Source organism: Oncorhynchus gorbuscha, linkage group LG15 (genome assembly GCF_021184085.1).
Source record: "Oncorhynchus gorbuscha isolate QuinsamMale2020 ecotype Even-year linkage group LG15, OgorEven_v1.0, whole genome shotgun sequence".
NCBI lineage: Eukaryota > Metazoa > Chordata > Actinopteri > Salmoniformes > Salmonidae > Oncorhynchus > Oncorhynchus gorbuscha.
The window spans coordinates 81,897,015-81,918,059 of NC_060187.1; positions in this window are offsets into that span (position 1 = coordinate 81,897,015).

A 21,045-nucleotide genomic window follows, 5' to 3' on the forward strand; every position below is an offset into this window, starting at 1 on the left:
GGATAATGGTGATAAAAATGGACATGGTGTCGAAGAAGATTGGTGTCAAGTGCAAAGAGAGTGAGACCTGGAGGAGAGTGGTGTCAAGTGCAAAGAGAGTGAGACCTGGAGGAGAGTGGTGTCAAGTGCAAAGAGAGTGACACCTGGAGGAGAGTGGTGTCAAGTGCAAAGAGAGTGAGACCTGGAGGAGAGTGGTGTCAAGTGCAAAGAGAGTGACACCTGGAGGAGAGTGGTGTCAAGTGCAAACAGAGTGAGACCTGGAGGAGAGTGGTGTCAAGTGCAAACAGAGTGAGACCTGGAGGAGAGTGGTGTCAAGTGCAAACAGAGTGAGACCTGGAGGAGAGTGGTGTCAAGTACAAACAGATTGAGACCTGGAGGAGAGTGGTGTCAAGTGCAAACAGAGTGAGACCTGGAGGAGAGTGGTGTCAAGTGCAAAGAGAGTGACACCTGGAGGAGAGTGGTGTCAAGTGCAAAGAGAGTGACACCTGGAGGAGAGTGGTGTCAAGTGCAAACAGAGTGAGACCTGGAGGAGAGTGGTGTCAAGTACAAACAGAGTGAGACCTGGAGGAGAGTGGTGTCAAGTGCAAACAGAGTGAGACCTGGAGGAGAGTGGTGTCAAGTACAAACAGAGTGAGACCTGGAGGAGAGTGGTGTCAAGTGCAAACAGAGTGAGACCTGGAGGAGAGTGGTGTCAAGTACAGAGTGAGACCTGGAGGAGAGTGGTGTCAAGTACAAACAGAGTGAGACCTGGAGGAGAGTGGTGTCAAGTACAAACAGAGTGAGACCTGGAGGAGAGTGGTGTCAAGTGCAAACAGAGTGACACCTGGAGGAGAGTGGTGTCAAGTACAAAGAGGGTGAGACCTGGAGGAGAGTGGTGTCAAGTGCAAACAGAGTGAGACCTGGAGGAGAGTGGTGTCAAGTGCAAACAGAGTGACACCTGGAGGAGAGTGGTGTCAAGTGCAAACAGAGTGAGACCTGGAGGAGAGTGGTGTCAAGTGCAAACAGAGTGAGACCTGGAGGAGAGTGGTGTCAAGTGCAAACAGAGTGACACCTGGAGGAGAGAGGTGTCAAGTGCAAAGAGAGTGAGACCTGGAGGAGAGAGGTGTCCAGTGCAAACAGAGTGAGACCTGGAGGAGAGTGGTGTCAAGTGCAAACAGAGTGAGACCTGGAGGAGAGTGGTGTCAAGTGCAAACAGAGTGAGACCTGGAGGAGAGTGGTGTCAAGTGCAAACAGATTGACACCTGGAGGAGAGAGGTGTCAAGTGCAAAGAGAGTGACACCTGGAGGAGAGTGGTGTCAAGTGCAAAGAGAGTGACACCTGGAGGAGCGTGGTGTCAAGTGCAAAGAGAGTGAGACCTGGAGGAGAGTGGTGTCAAGTGCAAACAGAGTGAGACCTGGAGGAGAGTGGTGTCAAGTGCAAACAGAGTGAGACCTGGAGGAGAGTGGTGTCAAGTGCAAACAGAGTGAGACCTGGAGGAGAGTGGTGTCAAGTGCAAACAGAGTGACACCTGGAGGAGAGAGGTGTCAAGTGCAAAGAGAGTGACACCTGGAGGAGAGTGGTGTCAAGTGCAAAGAGAGTGACACCTGGAGGAGAGTGGTGTCAAGTGCAAAGAGAGTGAGACCTGGAGGAGAGTGGTGTCAAGTGCAAACAGAGTGAGACCTGGAGGAGAGTGGTGTCAAGTGCAAACAGAGTGAGACCTGGAGGAGAGTGGTGTCAAGTGCAAACAGAGTGACACCTGGAGGAGAGAGGTGTCAAGTGCAAACAGAGTGAGACCTGGAGGAGAGTGGTGTCAAGTGCAAACAGAGTGACACCTGGAGGAGAGTGGTGTCAAGTGCAAACAGAGTGAGACCTGGAGGAGAGTGGTGTCAAGTACAAACAGAGTGAGACCTGGAGGAGAGTGGTGTCAAGTGCAAACAGAGTGAGACCTGGAGGAGAGTGGTGTCAAGTGCAAAGAGAGTGACACCTGGAGGAGAGTGGTGTCAAGTGCAAAGAGAGTGACACCTGGAGGAGAGTGGTGTCAAGTACAAACAGAGTGAGACCTGGAGGAGAGTGGTGTCAAGTGCAAACAGAGTGAGACCTGGAGGAGAGTGGTGTCAAGTGCAAACAGAGTGAGACCTGGAGGAGAGTGGTGTCAAGTACAGAGTGAGACCTGGAGGAGAGTGGTGTCAAGTGCAAACAGAGTGAGACCTGGAGGAGAGTGGTGTCAAGTGCAAACAGAGTGAGACCTGGAGGAGAGAGGTGTCAAGTGCAAACAGAGTGACACCTGGAGGAGAGTGGTGTCAAGTGCAAACAGAGTGAGACCTGGAGGAGAGTGGTGTCAAGTGCAAACAGAGTGACACCTGGAGGAGAGTGGTGTCAAGTGCAAACAGAGTGAGACCTGGAGGAGAGTGGTGTCAAGTACAAACAGAGTGAGACCTGGAGGAGAGTGGTGTCAAGTGCAAACAGAGTGAGACCTGGAGGAGAGTGGTGTCAAGTGCAAACAGAGTGAGACCTGGAGGAGAGTGGTGTCAAGTGCAAACAGAGTGAGCCGTGCGCCAGACCGAGTGCTGGAGGTGAAATGGAAGTGAGTTAAATGAGGTGGAAGGTGTGGTGAAGAGCTCTGAGCCTCAGTATGGCATCGATGGTCATGATCAAGAAGAATCTGGTCCAGTAGGTGTGACATTTGTGGTTTCGGGGTGGGTGGGAAAGGAGTTGGGTGCAGTTGAATCAGTGAAGGTAACCTGTAGTGGACATGTGATATTTGTTTGTGTCTCTTCTGACCAGGGGGAGCGGGAGTGTCATGCAACTTAGGTCAAGATTGGTTTCTTTCTTTGCTCTTAGGAACAGGGCACCATCAAAAGGAGTGATTTATGGTGTAGCATGGGGAATTGAAGTTGGAGATTCCGGGTGGTTGTGATGCCCGCCGTTTGGTGCTATGCGGGCCTGGTGGTGAGCGTGGTGAAACAGAGGAGTCACTGTCAGTACTTTTTAGTTTTGAGTCAGTCTTTACCTGACAAAGTCCTTTTAGGATGTATCAGTTATCCTGTTAGAGCTTGTGTGCTGAATCCACAAAACCCCTTTTTATGTTTATTCCATGGCCAACCATCCCTCTAGCTACCCCTTATTCCACACTATGCCTTTCATGCCCCATGGTCCCTCAACTTCAGACACTTTTAACTCTCTATCTTATCGCTGTAAATCCAACCTTCCTTCACTTGTTGGGCTCCTGATTGGATAACATCTAGACTGTGTTGTGGTGTACTTTTCTTTCGCCTATGTAATGCTTTCCTCCTTCTGCTTATTCTGGGGTTCAGACTGAATACAATGGTAAAGGTGCTGCTCACAATTGATAGCAGCAACATGGACCTGTTACAATGACCAGAAGGGTGTTGATATAGCTGTGTTTAGGCATGGCTACATGGACCTGTTACATTGACTAGAAGGGTGTTGATATAGCTGTGTTTAGGCATGGCTACATGGACCTGTTACACTAGAAGGGTGTTGATATAGCTGTGTTTAGGCATGGCTACATGGACCTGTTACATTGACTAGAAGGGTGTTGATATAGCTGTGTTTAGGCATGGCTACATGGACCTGTTACACTAGAAGGGTGTTGATATAGCTGTGTTTAGGCATGGCTACATGTACCTGTTACATTGACCAGAAGGGTGTTGATATAGCTGTGTTTAGGCATGGCTACATGTACCTGTTACATTGACCAGAAGGGTGTTGATATAGCTGTGTTTAGGCATGGCTACATGGACCTGTTACACTAGAAGGGTGTTGATATAGCTGTGTTTAGGCATGGCTACATGGACCTGTTACATTGACCAGAAGGGTGTTGATATAGCTGTGTTTAGGCATGGCTACATGTACCTGTTACATTGACCAGAAGGGTGTTGATATAGCTGTGTTTAGGCATGGCTACATGGACCTGTTACACTAGAAGGGTGTTGATATAGCTGTGTTTAGGCATGGCTACATGGACCTGTTACACTAGAAGGGTGTTGATATAGCTGTGTTTAGGCATGGCTACATGGACCTGTTACACTAGAAGGGTGTTGATATAGCTGTGTTTAGGCATGGCTACATGGACCTGTTACACTAGAAGGGTGTTGATATAGCGGTGTTTAGGCATGGCTACATGGACCTGTTACATTGACCAGAAGGGTGTTGATATAGCTGTGTTTAGGCATGGCTACATGGACCTGTTACACTAGAAGGGTGTTGATATAGCGGTGTTTAGGCATGGCTACATGGACCTGTTACATTGACCAGAAGGGTGTTGATATAGCTGTGTTTAGGCATGGCTACATGTACCTGTTACATTGACCAGAAGGGTGTTGATATAGCTGTGTTTAGGCATGGCTACATGGACCTGTTACATTGACCAGAAGGGTGTTGATATAGCTGTGTTTAGGCATGGCTACATGGACCTGTTACACTAGAAGGGTGTTGATATAGCTGTGTTTAGGCATGGCTACATGGACCTGTTACACTAGAAGGGTGTTGATATAGCTGTGTTTAGGCATGGCTACATGGACCTGTTACACTAGAAGGGTGTTGATATAGCGGTGTTTAGGCATGGCTACATGGACCTGTTACACTGGAAGGGTGTTGATATAGCTGTGTTTAGACATGGCTACATGGACCTGTTACACTAGAAGGGTGTTGATATAGCTGTGTTTAGGCATGGCTACATGGACCTGTTACACTAGAAGGGTGTTGATATAGCTGTGTTTAGGCATGGCTACATGGACCTGTTACACTAGAAGGGTGTTGATATAGCTGTGTTTAGGCATGGCTACATGGACCTGTTACACTAGAAGGGTGTTGATATAGCTGTGTTTAGGCATGGCTACATGGACCTGTTACATTGACCAGAAGGGTGTTGATATAGCTGTGTTTAGGCATGGCTACATGGACCTGTTACACTAGAAGGGTGTTGATATAGCTGTGTTTAGGCATGGCTACATGGACCTGTTACATTGACCAGAAGGGTGTTGATATAGCTGTGTTTAGGCATGTGTTATGTATGAAAGGCATATGTATGCATTGTTTACTATTTTGATTTTATTAAAACAATGTAATTGTTGGAGTTAAGATGATTGATGGGTGACTGGTGCATTCTTGTCAAATAAATATGCTTATTCAGTCATGATTATGGATACATTCTGAAATGAGTTCATCTGGCTTTCAAGCTGCAACAGAACATGTCAACAAGTTCATTCTGAGTTGCTTGAATACAGCAGTGCATACTGCCACCATGAACTGAAATAGATTTCACCTCGTTCATATAGTTGTCAGAAATGATAAGGGATTAAATATAGATCTCCACTGGCTGAAGGAGAAGAGGATCAGGTAAAATAAGGGTATGTTGCTAGTAATTTAATTTAGGTAGGTAGCTAGGTTATTTAATTTAGGTAGGTAGCTAGGTTATTTAATTTAGGTAGGTAGCTAGGTTATTTAATTTAGGTAGGTAGCTAGGTTATTTAATTTAGGTAGGTAGCTAGGTTATTTAATTTAGGTAGGTAGCTAGGTTATTTAATTTAGGTAGGTAGCTAGGTTATTTAATTTAGGTAGGTAGCTAGGTTATTTAATTTAGGTAGGTAGCTAGGTTATTTAATTTAGGTAGGTAGCTAGGTTATTTAATTTAGGTAGGTAGCTAGGTTATTTTCAAAAAACTAGCCTATTATTCATGGTCCATTGTAAATATGACTGCTACTAGGATAGTATTTTGGACAAGACAAGACCAAATGCATAATTAAGACAACAATTACTAGTTCAATAAAATATGGAACAGTAAATTAAAATGTTCAATATATGCTACCGTTCAAAAGTTTGGGGTCACTTAGAAATGTCATTGATTTTTAAAGAAAAGCACAATTTTTGTCCATTAAAATAACATCAAATTGATCAGAAATACAGAGTAGACATTAACGTTGTAAATGACTATTGTAGCTGGAAACGACAGATTTTCTGTGGAAAATCTACATAGGCGTAGAGAGGCCCATTATCAGCAAACATCACTCCTGTGTTCCAATGGCACGTTTATCATTTTCAAAAGCTAATTGATCATTGGAAAACCCTTTTGCAATTATGTTAGCAAAGCTGAAAACTGTTGTTCTGATTAAAGAAGAAATAAAACTGGCCTTCTTTAGACTAGTTCAGTATGTGGAGTATCAGCATTTGTGGGTTCGATTACAGACTACAAATGGCCAGAAACACAGACATTTCTTCTGAAACGCGTCAGTTTATACTTGTTCTGAGAAACGAAGGCTATTCCATGCCAGAAATTGCCAATAAACTGAAGATCTCGTATAACGCTCCCTTCACAGAACAGCGCAAACTGGCTCTAACTAGAAATAGAAAGAGGAGTGGGAGGCCCCGGTGCACAACTGAGCAAGAGGACAAGTACACTAGAGTGTCTAGTTTGAGAAACCGACGCCTCACAAGTCCTCAACTGGCAGCTTCATTAAATAGAACCTGCAAAACACCAGTCTAAACTTCAACACTGAAGAGGCGACTCCAGGATGCTGGCCTTCTAGGCAGAATTCCTCTGTCCAGTGTCCACGTCCACAGTGAAGAGGCGACTCCGGGATGCTGGCCTTCTAGGCAGAGTTCCTCTGTCCAGTGTCCACGTCCACAGTGAAGAGGCGACTCCGGGATGCTGGCCTTCTAGGCAGAGTTCCTCTGTCCAGTGTCCACGTCCACAGTGAAGAGGCGACTCCGGGATGCTGGCCTTCTAGGCAGAGTTCCTCTGTCCAGTGTCCACGTCCACAGTGAAGAGGCGACTCCGTGATGCTGGCCTTCTAGGCAGAGTTCCTCTATCCAGTGTCTGTGTTCTTTTACACATCTTAATCTTTTCTTCTTATTAGCCATTCTGCACAATATATAAAATAACTAATACAACACATTGAAAGTTTGTGAGTGTGCGATACGTGGGTTGGAAATGATTTAGACAGTACAAAAACAATGTAAGTATATAAACGATGGCAACACTGCCACTGCACTGTGCCTTGCTGTTGGGAAACCACATCAGTGTCTGACTTTCGGCCGTTGCAGACGCACCAACTTCACTCAACTTTTCTGCAGTCGGTTGCATCACTCAAACGAGCCCACTGAGATTGTCACTGATTTCATTGATTCCCCACTTTGTTCTTAATGCTATTGAAGAAACTACATGATAAAATACTTGGCAATCAGTTTCACATCCACATCTAGGAGCCTAAACAAAGGCATGATAAAAATGGCTAAGATAATTGGTTTATTCTAATGGTATTGGTTTATTCCTAATAAAATCGGTTTATTCCAAATGTGTAAAATAATGAATGAATCAACAAATGGAAATCCACCCATGGCATATGATCTTTTTAAGTCATTATTTAAACTTCTGAGAGTCACAATTGCTGAATAGTAAATTAGAACATACAATAGTTATTACAGAGACTGAAGGTTGTTTAACAAAATAAAACTTCAAATACACAACCGTAAGGCTCTCCAGAGGGTGGTGAGGTCTGCTCCGCCCACAACCACAAGGCTCTCCAGAGGGTGGTGAGGTCTGCTCCGCCCACAACCACAAGGCTCTCCAGAGGGTGGTGAGGTCTGCTCCGCCCACAACCACAAGGCTCTCCAGAGGGTGGTGAGGTCTGCTCCGCCCACAACCACAAGGCTCTCCAGAGGGTGGTGAGGTCTGCTCCGCCCACAACCACAAGGCTCTCCAGAGGGTGGTGAGGTCTGCTCCGCCCACAACCGTAAGGCTCTCCAGAGGGTGGTGAGGTCTGCTCCGCCCACAACCACAAGGCTCTCCAGAGGGTGGTGAGGTCTGCTCCGCCCACAACCGTAAGGCTCTCCAGAGGGTGGTGAGGTCTGCTCCGCCCACAACCACAAGGCTCTCCAGAGGGTGGTGAGGTCTGCTCCGCCCACAACCACAAGGCTCTCCAGAGGGTGGTGAGGTCTGCTCCGCCCACAACCACAAGGCTCTCCAGAGGGTGGTGAGGTCTGCTCCGCCCACAACCACAAGGCTCTCCAGAGGGTGGTGAGGTCTGCTCCGCCCACAACCGTAAGGCTCTCCAGAGGGTGGTGAGGTCTGCTCCGCCCACAACCACAAGGCTCTCCAGAGGGTGGTGAGGTCTGCTCCGCCCACAACCGTAAGGCTCTCCAGAGGGTGGTGAGGTCTGCTCCGCCCACAACCGTAAGGCCCTCCAGAGGGTGGTGAGGTCTGCTCCGCCCACAACGAGGTCACATACGAGGTCACAAACCTTCATCATGCACTTTTTCATGAACTCTCCCTCATTAAAGGGCCGGGCTGATTTTGCGATCTCTGCTGCCACTATATAACTAGCCTTTACAGCAGCCTCGCTTTGTGATGTGGCTTTTTTAAACATATTCTGTTGTGAAACCAAACTTCTTTTCATCTCCTCTACTTTCTGGCTCCTTTGAGTCATGTCCAGGTCCTTGTATTTGTCATGGTGTTTCGTTTCATAGTGTCGTCTAATGTTGTACTCCTTACTTACAGCCACGTTGACTCCACAAACAAGACAAACAGGTTTGTCTTTTACATATGTAAACAGATATTCTGCCTCCCACTTGTCCAGAAAGCTCCTGTTTTCTGCCTTTCTTTTCGCCATTTTTGGGAAGGGTTAGCTCGCTGACAGTTGTAGCGTCTATGTTGCTATGACTACTGTCACAGAGGAGAGAGCGTTTCTGGGTCCTGTCCTGATTGGCGCGCGAAAACAGCAGAGCATTATGGGATTCGTAGTATTAGTGGTGAATGCGCTGTATAATACCGGCGGGCCAGCTCTAGTAGTAATTTGGTATTGTCTCGCGGGCCAAATATAATTACCCCGCAGGTCAAATTTGGCCCACGGGCCAGAGTTTGACACCCATGGCCTAAAGGGAGGAGGTCAGTGACCTGGCAGTGTGGTGCCAGAGAATCAATCTCTCCCTCATCGTCAGTAAGACCAAGGTGCGGATCGTGGGCTGCAGGAAACAGGGGGGAGCACGCCCCTATCCACATCGAAAGGGCTGCAGTGGAGCCACGGTGTCCTAATCACTAGACTTAAAATGGTCAAAACACACACGCACAGTCATGAAGAAGGTGTGAAGTGCCTCTTCTCCCTAAGGAGGTTAAAAAAGTTTTGCATGGGCCCTCAAATCCTTAAACAGTTCTACTGCTGTAACGTTGATAGCATCTTGACTGGCTGCATCACTGCCTAGTATGGAAATAGCACCGCAACAGTGGGTGGTGCGGACAGCTGAGTACATTACTGGGGCCGAGCTTCCTGCCATCCAGGACATCGATATCAGGTGTGGAAGGAAGGCCTGGAAAATCATTAAAGACTCCAGTCACCCAAGCCATAGACTATTCTCTCTGCTTCTGCACTGCAAGAGGTACCAGTGCATCAAGTCTGACACCAACAGGCTCCTGAACAGCTTCTATCTCCAAGCAATATGACTGATAAATAGATGACAAAATAGCTACATGGACTATCTGAGTTAACCTTGTATCTTTATTGAGCGTTTATTTTTGCACTGTCTCTATGCACACTCACAGGGCCCTACACACTAACACACTGTCTCTATGCACACTCACAGGGCCCTACACACTAACACACTGTCTCTATGCACACTCACAGGGCCCTACACACTAACACACTGTCTCTATGCACACTCACAGGGCCCTACACACTAACACACTGTCTCTATACACACTACCAGGGCCCTACACACTAACACACTGTCTCTATGCACACTCACAGGGCCCTACACACATACACTCACTCACTCACTCACTCACTCCGTCATCTGCTCACTCACATACAATACGCACATAAAATTATACTGACTCTACAAACCCCCACACCCCCTCACATACAATCTGTTGCTACACTGTTTATGTTATATCTAGTTGCCTAGTCACCTTACCCCTATACATATCTACCTCCATCACTCCAGTATCCATGTCACCTTACCCCTATACATATCTACCTCCATCACTCCAGTATCCATGTCTCCTTGCCCCTATACATATCTACCTCCATCACTCCAGTATCCCGGTCTCCTTACCCCTATACATATCTACCTCCATCACTCCAGTATCCATGTCTCCTTGCCCCTATACATATCTACCTCCATCACTCCAGTATCCCGGTCTCCTTACCCCTATACATATCTACCTCCATCACTCCAGTATCCCTGTCACCTTACCCCTATACATATCTACCTCCATCACTCCAGTATCCCTGTCACCTTACCCCTACATATCTACCTCCATCACTCCAGTATCCATGTCTCCTTGCCCCTATACATATCTACCTCCATCACTCCACCTTACCCCTATACATATCTACCTCCATCACTCCACCTTACCCCTATACATATCTACCTCCATCACTCCACCTTACCCCTATACATATCTACCTCCATCACTCCAGTATCCCTGTCACCTTACCCTTATACATATCTACCTCCATCACTCCAGTATCCCTGTCACCTTACCCCTATACATATCTACCTCCATCACTCCAGTATCCCTGTCACCTTACCTCTATACATATCTACCTCCATCACTCCAGTATCCCTGTCACCTTACCCCTATACATATCTACCTCCATCACTCCAGTATCCCTGTCACCTTACCCCTATACATATCTACCTCCATCACTCCAGTATCCCTGTCACCTTACCCCTATACATATCTACCTCCATCACTCCAGTATCCATGTCTCCTTACCCCTATACATATCTACCTCCATCACTCCAGTCTCCCTGTCACCTTACCCCTATACATATCTACCTCCATCACTCCAGTATCCCTGTCACCTTACCCCTATACATATCTACCTCCATCACTCCAGTATCCCTGTCTCCTTACTCCTATACATATCTACCTCCATCACTCCAGTATCCCTGTCACCTTACCCCTATACATATCTACCTCCATCACTCCAGTATCCCTGTCACCTTACCCCTATACATATCTACCTCCATCACTCCAGTATCCCTGTCTCCTTACCCCTATACATATCTACCTCCATCACTCCAGTATCCATGTCACCTTACCCCTATACATATCTACCTCCATCACTCCAGTATCCATGTCACCTTACCCCTATACATATCTACCTCCATCACTCCAGTATCCCTGTCACCTTACCCCTATACATATCTACCTCCATCACTCCACCTTACCCCTATACATATCTACCTCCATCACTCCAGTATCCCTGTCACCTTACCCCTATACATATCTACCTCCATCACTCCAGTATCCCTGTCACCTTACCCCTATACATATCTACCTCCATCACTCCAGTATCCATGTCTCCTTACCCCTATACATATCTACCTCCATCACTCCACCTTACCCCTATACATATCTACCTCCATCACTCCAGTATCCATGTCACCTTACCCCTATACATATCTACCTCCATCACTCCAGTATCCATGTCACCTTGCCCCTATACATATCTACCTCCATCACTCCAGTATCCCGGTCTCCTTACCCCTATACATATCTACCTCCATCACTCCAGTATCCCGGTCTCCTTACCCCTATACATATCTACCTCCATCACTCCAGTATCCATGTCTCCTTGCCCCTATACATATCTACCTCCATCACTCCAGTATCCCGGTCTCCTTACCCCTATACATATCTACCTCCATCACTCCAGTATCCCTGTCACCTTACCCCTATACATATCTACCTCCATCACTCCAGTATCCCTGTCACCTTACCCCTACATATCTACCTCCATCACTCCAGTATCCATGTCTCCTTGCCCCTATACATATCTACCTCCATCACTCCACCTTACCCCTATACATATCTACCTCCATCACTCCACCTTACCCCTATACATATCTACCTCCATCACTCCACCTTACCCCTATACATATCTACCTCCATCACTCCAGTATCCCTGTCACCTTACCCTTATACATATCTACCTCCATCACTCCAGTATCCCTGTCACCTTACCCCTATACATATCTACCTCCATCACTCCAGTATCCCTGTCACCTTACCCCTATACATATCTACCTCCATCACTCCAGTATCCCTGTCACCTTACCCCTATACATATCTACCTCCATCACTCCAGTATCCCTGTCACCTTACCCCTATGCATATCTACCTCCATCACTCCAGTATCCCTGTCACCTTACCCCTATACATATCTACCTCCATCACTCCAGTATCCCTGTCACCTTACCCCTATACATATCTACCTCCATCACTCCAGTATCCCTGTCACCTTACCCCTATACATATCTACCTCCATCACTACAGTATCCCTGTCACCTTACCCCTATACATATCTACCTCCATCACTCCAGTATCCCTGTCACCTTACCCCTATACATATCTACCTCCATCACTCCAGTATCCCTGTCACCTTACCCCTATACATATCTACCTCCATCACTCCAGTATCCCTGTCACCTTACCCCTATACATATCTACCTCCATCACTCCAGTATCCATGTCTCCTTGCCCCTATACATATCTACCTCCATCACTCCACCTTACCCCTATACATATCTACCTCCATCACTCCACCTTACCCCTATACATATCTACCTCCATCACTCCACCTTACCCCTATACATATCTACCTCCATCACTCCAGTATCCCTGTCACCTTACCCTTATACATATCTACCTCCATCACTCCAGTATCCCTGTCACCTTACCCCTATACATATCTACCTCCATCACTCCAGTATCCCTGTCACCTTACCCCTATACATATCTACCTCCATCACTCCAGTATCCCTGTCACCTTACCCCTATACATATCTACCTCCATCACTCCAGTATCCCTGTCACCTTACCCCTATGCATATCTACCTCCATCACTCCAGTATCCCTGTCACCTTACCCCTATACATATCTACCTCCATCACTCCAGTATCCCTGTCACCTTACCCCTATACATATCTACCTCCATCACTACAGTATCCCTGTCACCTTACCCCTATACATATCTACCTCCATCACTCCAGTATCCCTGTCACCTTACCCCTATACATATCTACCTCCATCACTCCAGTATCCCTGTCACCTTACCCCTATACATATCTACCTCCATCACTCCAGTATCCCTGTCACCTTACCCCTATACATATCTACCTCCATCACTCCAGTATCCATGTCTCCTTACCCCTATACATATCTACCTCCATCACTCCACCTTACCCCTATACATATCTACCTCCATCACTCCACCTTACCCCTATACATATCTACCTCCATCACTCCACCTTACCCCTATACATATCTACCTCCATCACTCCACCTTACCCCTATACATATCTACCTCCATCACTCCAGTATCCCTGTCACCTTACCCTTATACATATCTACCTCCATCACTCCAGTATCCCTGTCACCTTACCCCTATACATATCTACCTCCATCACTCCAGTATCCCTGTCACCTTACCCCTATACATATCTACCTCCATCACTCCAGTATCCCTGTCACCTTACCCCTATACATATCTACCTCCATCACTCCAGTATCCCTGTCACCTTACCCCTATGCATATCTACCTCCATCACTCCAGTATCCCTGTCACCTTACCCCTATACATATCTACCTCCATCACTCCAGTATCCCTGTCACCTTACCCCTATACATATCTACCTCCATCACTCCAGTATCCCTGTCACCTTACCCCTATACATATCTACCTCCATCACTACAGTATCCCTGTCACCTTACCCCTATACATATCTACCTCCATCACTCCAGTATCCCTGTCACCTTACCCCTATACATATCTACCTCCATCACTCCAGTATCCCTGTCACCTTACCCCTATACATATCTACCTCCATCACTCCAGTATCCCTGTCACCTTACCCCTATACATATCTACCTCCATCACTCCAGTATCCATGTCTCCTTGCCCCTATACATATCTACCTCCATCACTCCACCTTACCCCTATACATATCTACCTCCATCACTCCACCTTACCCCTATACATATCTACCTCCATCACTCCACCTTACCCCTATACATATCTACCTCCATCACTCCAGTATCCCTGTCACCTTACCCTTATACATATCTACCTCCATCACTCCAGTATCCCTGTCACCTTACCCCTATACATATCTACCTCCATCACTCCAGTATCCCTGTCACCTTACCCCTATACATATCTACCTCCATCACTCCAGTATCCCTGTCACCTTACCCCTATACATATCTACCTCCATCACTCCAGTATCCCTGTCACCTTACCCCTATGCATATCTACCTCCATCACTCCAGTATCCCTGTCACCTTACCCCTATACATATCTACCTCCATCACTCCAGTATCCCTGTCACCTTACCCCTATACATATCTACCTCCATCACTACAGTATCCCTGTCACCTTACCCCTATACATATCTACCTCCATCACTCCAGTATCCCTGTCACCTTACCCCTATACATATCTACCTCCATCACTCCAGTATCCCTGTCACCTTACCCCTATACATATCTACCTCCATCACTCCAGTATCCCTGTCACCTTACCCCTATACATATCTACCTCCATCACTCCAGTATCCATGTCTCCTTACCCCTATACATATCTACCTCCATCACTCCACCTTACCCCTATACATATCTACCTCCATCACTCCAGTATCCATGTCACCTTGCCCCTATACATATCTACCTCCATCACTCCAGTATCCCGGTCTCCTTACCCCTATACATATCTACCTCCATCACTCCAGTATCCCGGTCTCCTTACCCCTATACATATCTACCTCCATCACTCCAGTATCCATGTCTCCTTGCCCCTATACATATCTACCTCCATCACTCCAGTATCCCGGTCTCCTTACCCCTATACATATCTACCTCCATCACTCCAGTATCCCTGTCACCTTACCCCTATACATATCTACCTCCATCACTCCAGTATCCCTGTCACCTTACCCCTACATATCTACCTCCATCACTCCAGTATCCATGTCTCCTTGCCCCTATACATATCTACCTCCATCACTCCACCTTACCCCTATACATATCTACCTCCATCACTCCACCTTACCCCTATACATATCTACCTCCATCACTCCACCTTACCCCTATACATATCTACCTCCATCACTCCAGTATCCCTGTCACCTTACCCTTATACATATCTACCTCCATCACTCCAGTATCCCTGTCACCTTACCCCTATACATATCTACCTCCATCACTCCAGTATCCCTGTCACCTTACCCCTATACATATCTACCTCCATCACTCCAGTATCCCTGTCACCTTACCCCTATACATATCTACCTCCATCACTCCAGTATCCCTGTCACCTTACCCCTATGCATATCTACCTCCATCACTCCAGTATCCCTGTCACCTTACCCCTATACATATCTACCTCCATCACTCCAGTATCCCTGTCACCTTACCCCTATACATATCTACCTCCATCACTCCAGTATCCCTGTCACCTTACCCCTATACATATCTACCTCCATCACTACAGTATCCCTGTCACCTTACCCCTATACATATCTACCTCCATCACTCCAGTATCCCTGTCACCTTACCCCTATACATATCTACCTCCATCACTCCAGTATCCCTGTCACCTTACCCCTATACATATCTACCTCCATCACTCCAGTATCCCTGTCACCTTACCCCTATACATATCTACCTCCATCACTCCAGTATCCATGTCTCCTTGCCCCTATACATATCTACCTCCATCACTCCACCTTACCCCTATACATATCTACCTCCATCACTCCACCTTACCCCTATACATATCTACCTCCATCACTCCACCTTACCCCTATACATATCTACCTCCATCACTCCAGTATCCCTGTCACCTTACCCTTATACATATCTACCTCCATCACTCCAGTATCCCTGTCACCTTACCCCTATACATATCTACCTCCATCACTCCAGTATCCCTGTCACCTTACCCCTATACATATCTACCTCCATCACTCCAGTATCCCTGTCACCTTACCCCTATACATATCTACCTCCATCACTCCAGTATCCCTGTCACCTTACCCCTATGCATATCTACCTCCATCACTCCAGTATCCCTGTCACCTTACCCCTATACATATCTACCTCCATCACTCCAGTATCCCTGTCACCTTACCCCTATACATATCTACCTCCATCACTACAGTATCCCTGTCACCTTACCCCTATACATATCTACCTCCATCACTCCAGTATCCCTGTCACCTTACCCCTATACATATCTACCTCCATCACTCCAGTATCCCTGTCACCTTACCCCTATACATATCTACCTCCATCACTCCAGTATCCCTGTCACCTTACCCCTATACATATCTACCACCATCACTCCAGTATCCCTGTCACCTTATCCCTATACATATCTACCTCCATCACTCCAGTATCCCTGTCACCTTATCCCTATACATATCTACCTCCATCACTCCAGTATCCCTGTCACCTTACCCCTATACATATCTACCTCCATCACTCCAGTATCCCTGTCACCTTACCCCTATACATATCTACCACCATCACTCCAGTATCCCTGTCACCTTATCCCTATACATATCTACCTCCATCACTCCAGTATCCCTGTCACCTTACCCCTATACATATCTACCTCCATCACTACAGTATCCCTGTCACCTTACCCCTATACATATCTACCTCCATCACTCCAGTATCCCTGTCACCTTACCCCTATACATATCTACCTCCATCACTCCAGTATCCCTGTCACCTTACCCCTATACATATCTACCTCCATCACTCCAGTATCCCTGTCACCTTACCCCTATACATATCTACCTCCATCACTCCAGTATCCCTGTCACCTTATCCCTATACATATCTACCTCCATCACTCCAGTATCCCTGTCACCTTACCCCTATACATATCTACCTCCATCACTCCAGTATCCCTGTCACCTTACCCCTATACATATCTACCTCCATCACTCCAGTATCCCTGTCACCTTACCCCTATACATATCTACCTCCATCACTCCAGTATCCCTGTCACCTTACCCCTATACATATCTACCTCCATCACTCCAGTATCCCTGTCTCCTTACTCCTATACATATCTACCTCCATCACTCCAGTATCCCTGTCACCTTACCCCTATACATATCTACCTCCATCACTCCAGTATCCCTGTCACCTTACCCCTATACATATCTACCTCCATCACTCCAGTATCCCTGTCACCTTACCCCTATACATATCTACCTCCATCACTCCAGTATCCCTGTCACCTTACCCCTATACATATCTACCTCCATCACTCCAGTATCCCTGTCACCTTACCCCTATACATATCTACCTCCATCACTCCAGTATCCATGTCTCCTTACCCCTATACATATCTACCTCCATCACTCCAGTATCCCTGTCACCTTACCCCTATACATATCTACCTCCATCACTCCAGTATCCCTGTCTCCTTACCCCTATACATATCTACCTCCATCACTCCAGTATCCCTGTCACCTTACCCCTATACATATCTACCTCCATCACTCCAGTATCCCTGTCACCTTACCCCTATACATATCTACCTCCATCACTCCAGTATCCCTGTCACCTTACCTCTATACATATCTACCTCCATCACTCCAGTATCCCTGTCACCTTAACCCTATACATATCTACCTCCATCACTCCAGTATCCCTGTCACCTTACCCCTATACATATCTACCTCCATCACTCCAGTATCCCTGTCACCTTACCCCTATACATATCTACCTCCATCACTCCAGTATCCCTGTCACCTTACCCCTATACATATCTACCTCCACCACTCCAGTATCCCTGCACATTTTAAATATGGCATTAAAACTGACCCTGTATATAATATGCTTACTTACTTATTGTGTTCTTATGTCTAATGTGTTTTTTTCTAGTATTACATTGTTATTGATTATTGCATTGTTGGGTTTTGAGTTTGCAATAAAGTAATGTCACTGTACTTGAGCATGTGACATTACAACTTGAAATGTAGCTGTGAAGTTCCAATGTTACAGGGGCCTTCACAGGTAAGATTCTAAGAGGGTGGTCACAACAGTAATTATTGATGTATGGCAAGACTTGTGTGTGAATGTGTGTAGGTGTGTGTTCTCATTGGGATCTATCCCCCTCATTTACTGCCTTTAAAAAAAACATCACTGATATTGCTGACTTGCTTAAACAGATGTGGTTTCTACTGACATTTGAGATGTACAGTACAAGCTATGGCATAAGGGGACGACTGTCACGGCTCCCCCATATCTTTTTGTGAAATTGGTTTTGTTACGTGTTTCGTGTGTACGCGCCAGGCTGGGGATTTCCCGTTATTCCGTGGTATTTCCACGAAGGATGTTTATTGTAAACATTTGCTATTTTTTTTGTGACTGTTTCACACCTTACACTTTTACCTTTGGCTGGAGGTTGATGCAGTGGTGTCTGTCTGTTTTATTGCCTCGGCCTAAATAAAGTGTGCGCCTGTTCACGACTCTCTGCTCTCCTGCACCTGACTTCTCCACCAGTAGCGCACACCTTGACAACGGCAAGTGGATAAAGCAATCCGTTACTTCGATTAAGACATTCATGAGCGAGCTAGGACGGCGTGGTAAACATACCTATTTGTTAAGCAGTTTTGAAATGTACAGTAACATAATTCAGAACATGGGCTGTTCTTACAGTGTACTACTATCAGGAGCACTGTCAAGCTATACACAAAACGTTTGCAAACAAGCACACACCGGCCACGAACGATGTGTTTTCAATACCGCGTTGGTGAAAATAGACTACTAACAGCTTACTACACAAAATACACTTATGTATACTAATATTACTTTCTTAGCTACAGTATACATATCTCTCTGACATCTTACATCATTTATGAAGCAGCATAAGACATTTTTGGAAAGTGGCGCACTGGTCCTTCGTGGGCAAATGTTGTCATCAAAGAGAAAGATGCTGGATTTACAATTCCGAGTTGAATGACCTTTCAAAATGTATTATTCCCGAATTCCCAGTTGCAATGCTTGCAGTTAGTCACTGTCACCGATTCCTTACAAATCACTCATTGTTGAATTTTCGATCTCCAAATTGTTGTGTAATGTTTATGCCCAATGGCCGATGAGCACCGATATGTTTTATCTATATTTTCTCTTCATTATTTCTGTTCATTTTACAAGGATTAATAACGATTTACCAGTAGACTTGATTCATGATGATGACTGCAAGCTAAGATTGTGAAAGTAAGACGTTGACATGATCAATCCAATCAAAGCTACTGTACAAATAACGTGTTTTGACGTCATTTCTGTGGCCAATGACCGGTGAGCCTTCTTGAAAGGGCACTTCTAATGTAATTCTATGCAGCACACAGAGGGCTCACATTATTGTCGACACTTACTAAATCAAATCAAATGTATTTGTCACATACACATGGTTAGCAGATGTTAATGCGAGTGTAGCGAAATGCTTGTGCTTCTAGTTCTGACAATGCAGTGATAACCAACGAATAATCTAACCTAACAATTCCAAAACGACTACCTTCTACACACAAGTGTAAAGGGATAAAGAATATGTACATAAAGATATATGAATGAGTGATGGTACAGAACGGCATAGGCAAGATGCAGTAGATGGTATCGAGTGCAGTATATACATATTAGATGAGTAATGTAGGGTATGTAAACAAAGTGGCATAGTTTAAAGTGGCTAGTGATACATGTATTACATAAAGATGCAGTAGATTATATAGAGTACAGTATATACATATGAGATGAGTAATGTAGGGTATGTAAACATTATATTAATTAGCATTGTTTAAAGAGGCTGGTGATATATTTTACATCCATTTCCATCAATTCCCATACTAAAGGCGCGTGCAATGTTGAGCGAATCACGGTGCAATGCTCCTAATTTCTGCTGGCCTGCCCCACCACTACAGAAAGGACTGAGCTAGGCTGAAACACCTGCATTTTGGAGCTACCTGTTTGTATGCGGCTTTATTAACTCAATTCTACGTATATCATTTTTTTTTACATTGTTTACAAACTGATATGACACGTCTTAAAACCAAAATAACATGCAAAACAGACAAGCCCGGCTTAGACCCACCTGCCCTGAATGACGGTTCGCCACTGCTCATGATTGATGTCCTGTAACAGGCCCTCAACAGGTTTACTAATGTACAATTTAGATATATTTGGTTGTTTTCGTTGCATAACATTTAGAAATGGTTCCTTTTCAGGTTTAGAAAAAGTGATTTAAATGCCAAATCCTGTTCGTATAAAGCTGGTAGTGTAGTTTGACTACCACCACTGATTTTCATATGCTAAGTTGTTTTTTAACTGCAATGCAGTTGATTGGTGACGATGATATGTGTTGGGCTTGACATCCAGACAAGTATTATGTTCTGATTTCTACCACATCGTGTAAAATACACATATAAACAATACCCTAAATGTCAACTCATTTTGCTGGGGGACAATGTATTTCCATTGGCCTGATACCACATCTATCAGCTCTCCTCCTGAGAGGTATAGTAGAATGGAAGCAGGAAGAATAGCAGAGGCTAGAAGACAAGTGTGCCATGATGATGCTAGGCAGGTAGAGGGGGATGGATGGGCTGAATAGGAACTCTACTCTGAAACACAGAGCCCAAGATACACACAATATAAAGACACATTTCAGATTCTTCCATTCTCTCTCTCCATCATGGCAGGTTGAGTGAGTCTGTCATGAAAGAAAGTGAATCAAATGAAGAGTGCAGGGTTTATTATCAGTCAAATGTTTTATTTAGATTAGATGTAACACATTCAAAAATGTACATCAATACATAATACTCAAATGGGGACTGAATATGTTGTACTGTGATGTGAAAAAAGGGCCTTTAAATAAATAAAAAAACTTTGCTGTGATATTCAGAACAGAGCCTGATGGTTTGCAGTAGCCACTGGTGTCCTTGTCTCCCTTGTTAATTGATGCCACTGATTTACTAGAATGGGGGGCTCCCAAGAGCTTCCCAGGAGCTGTGTGGGGTGGGTGGGCT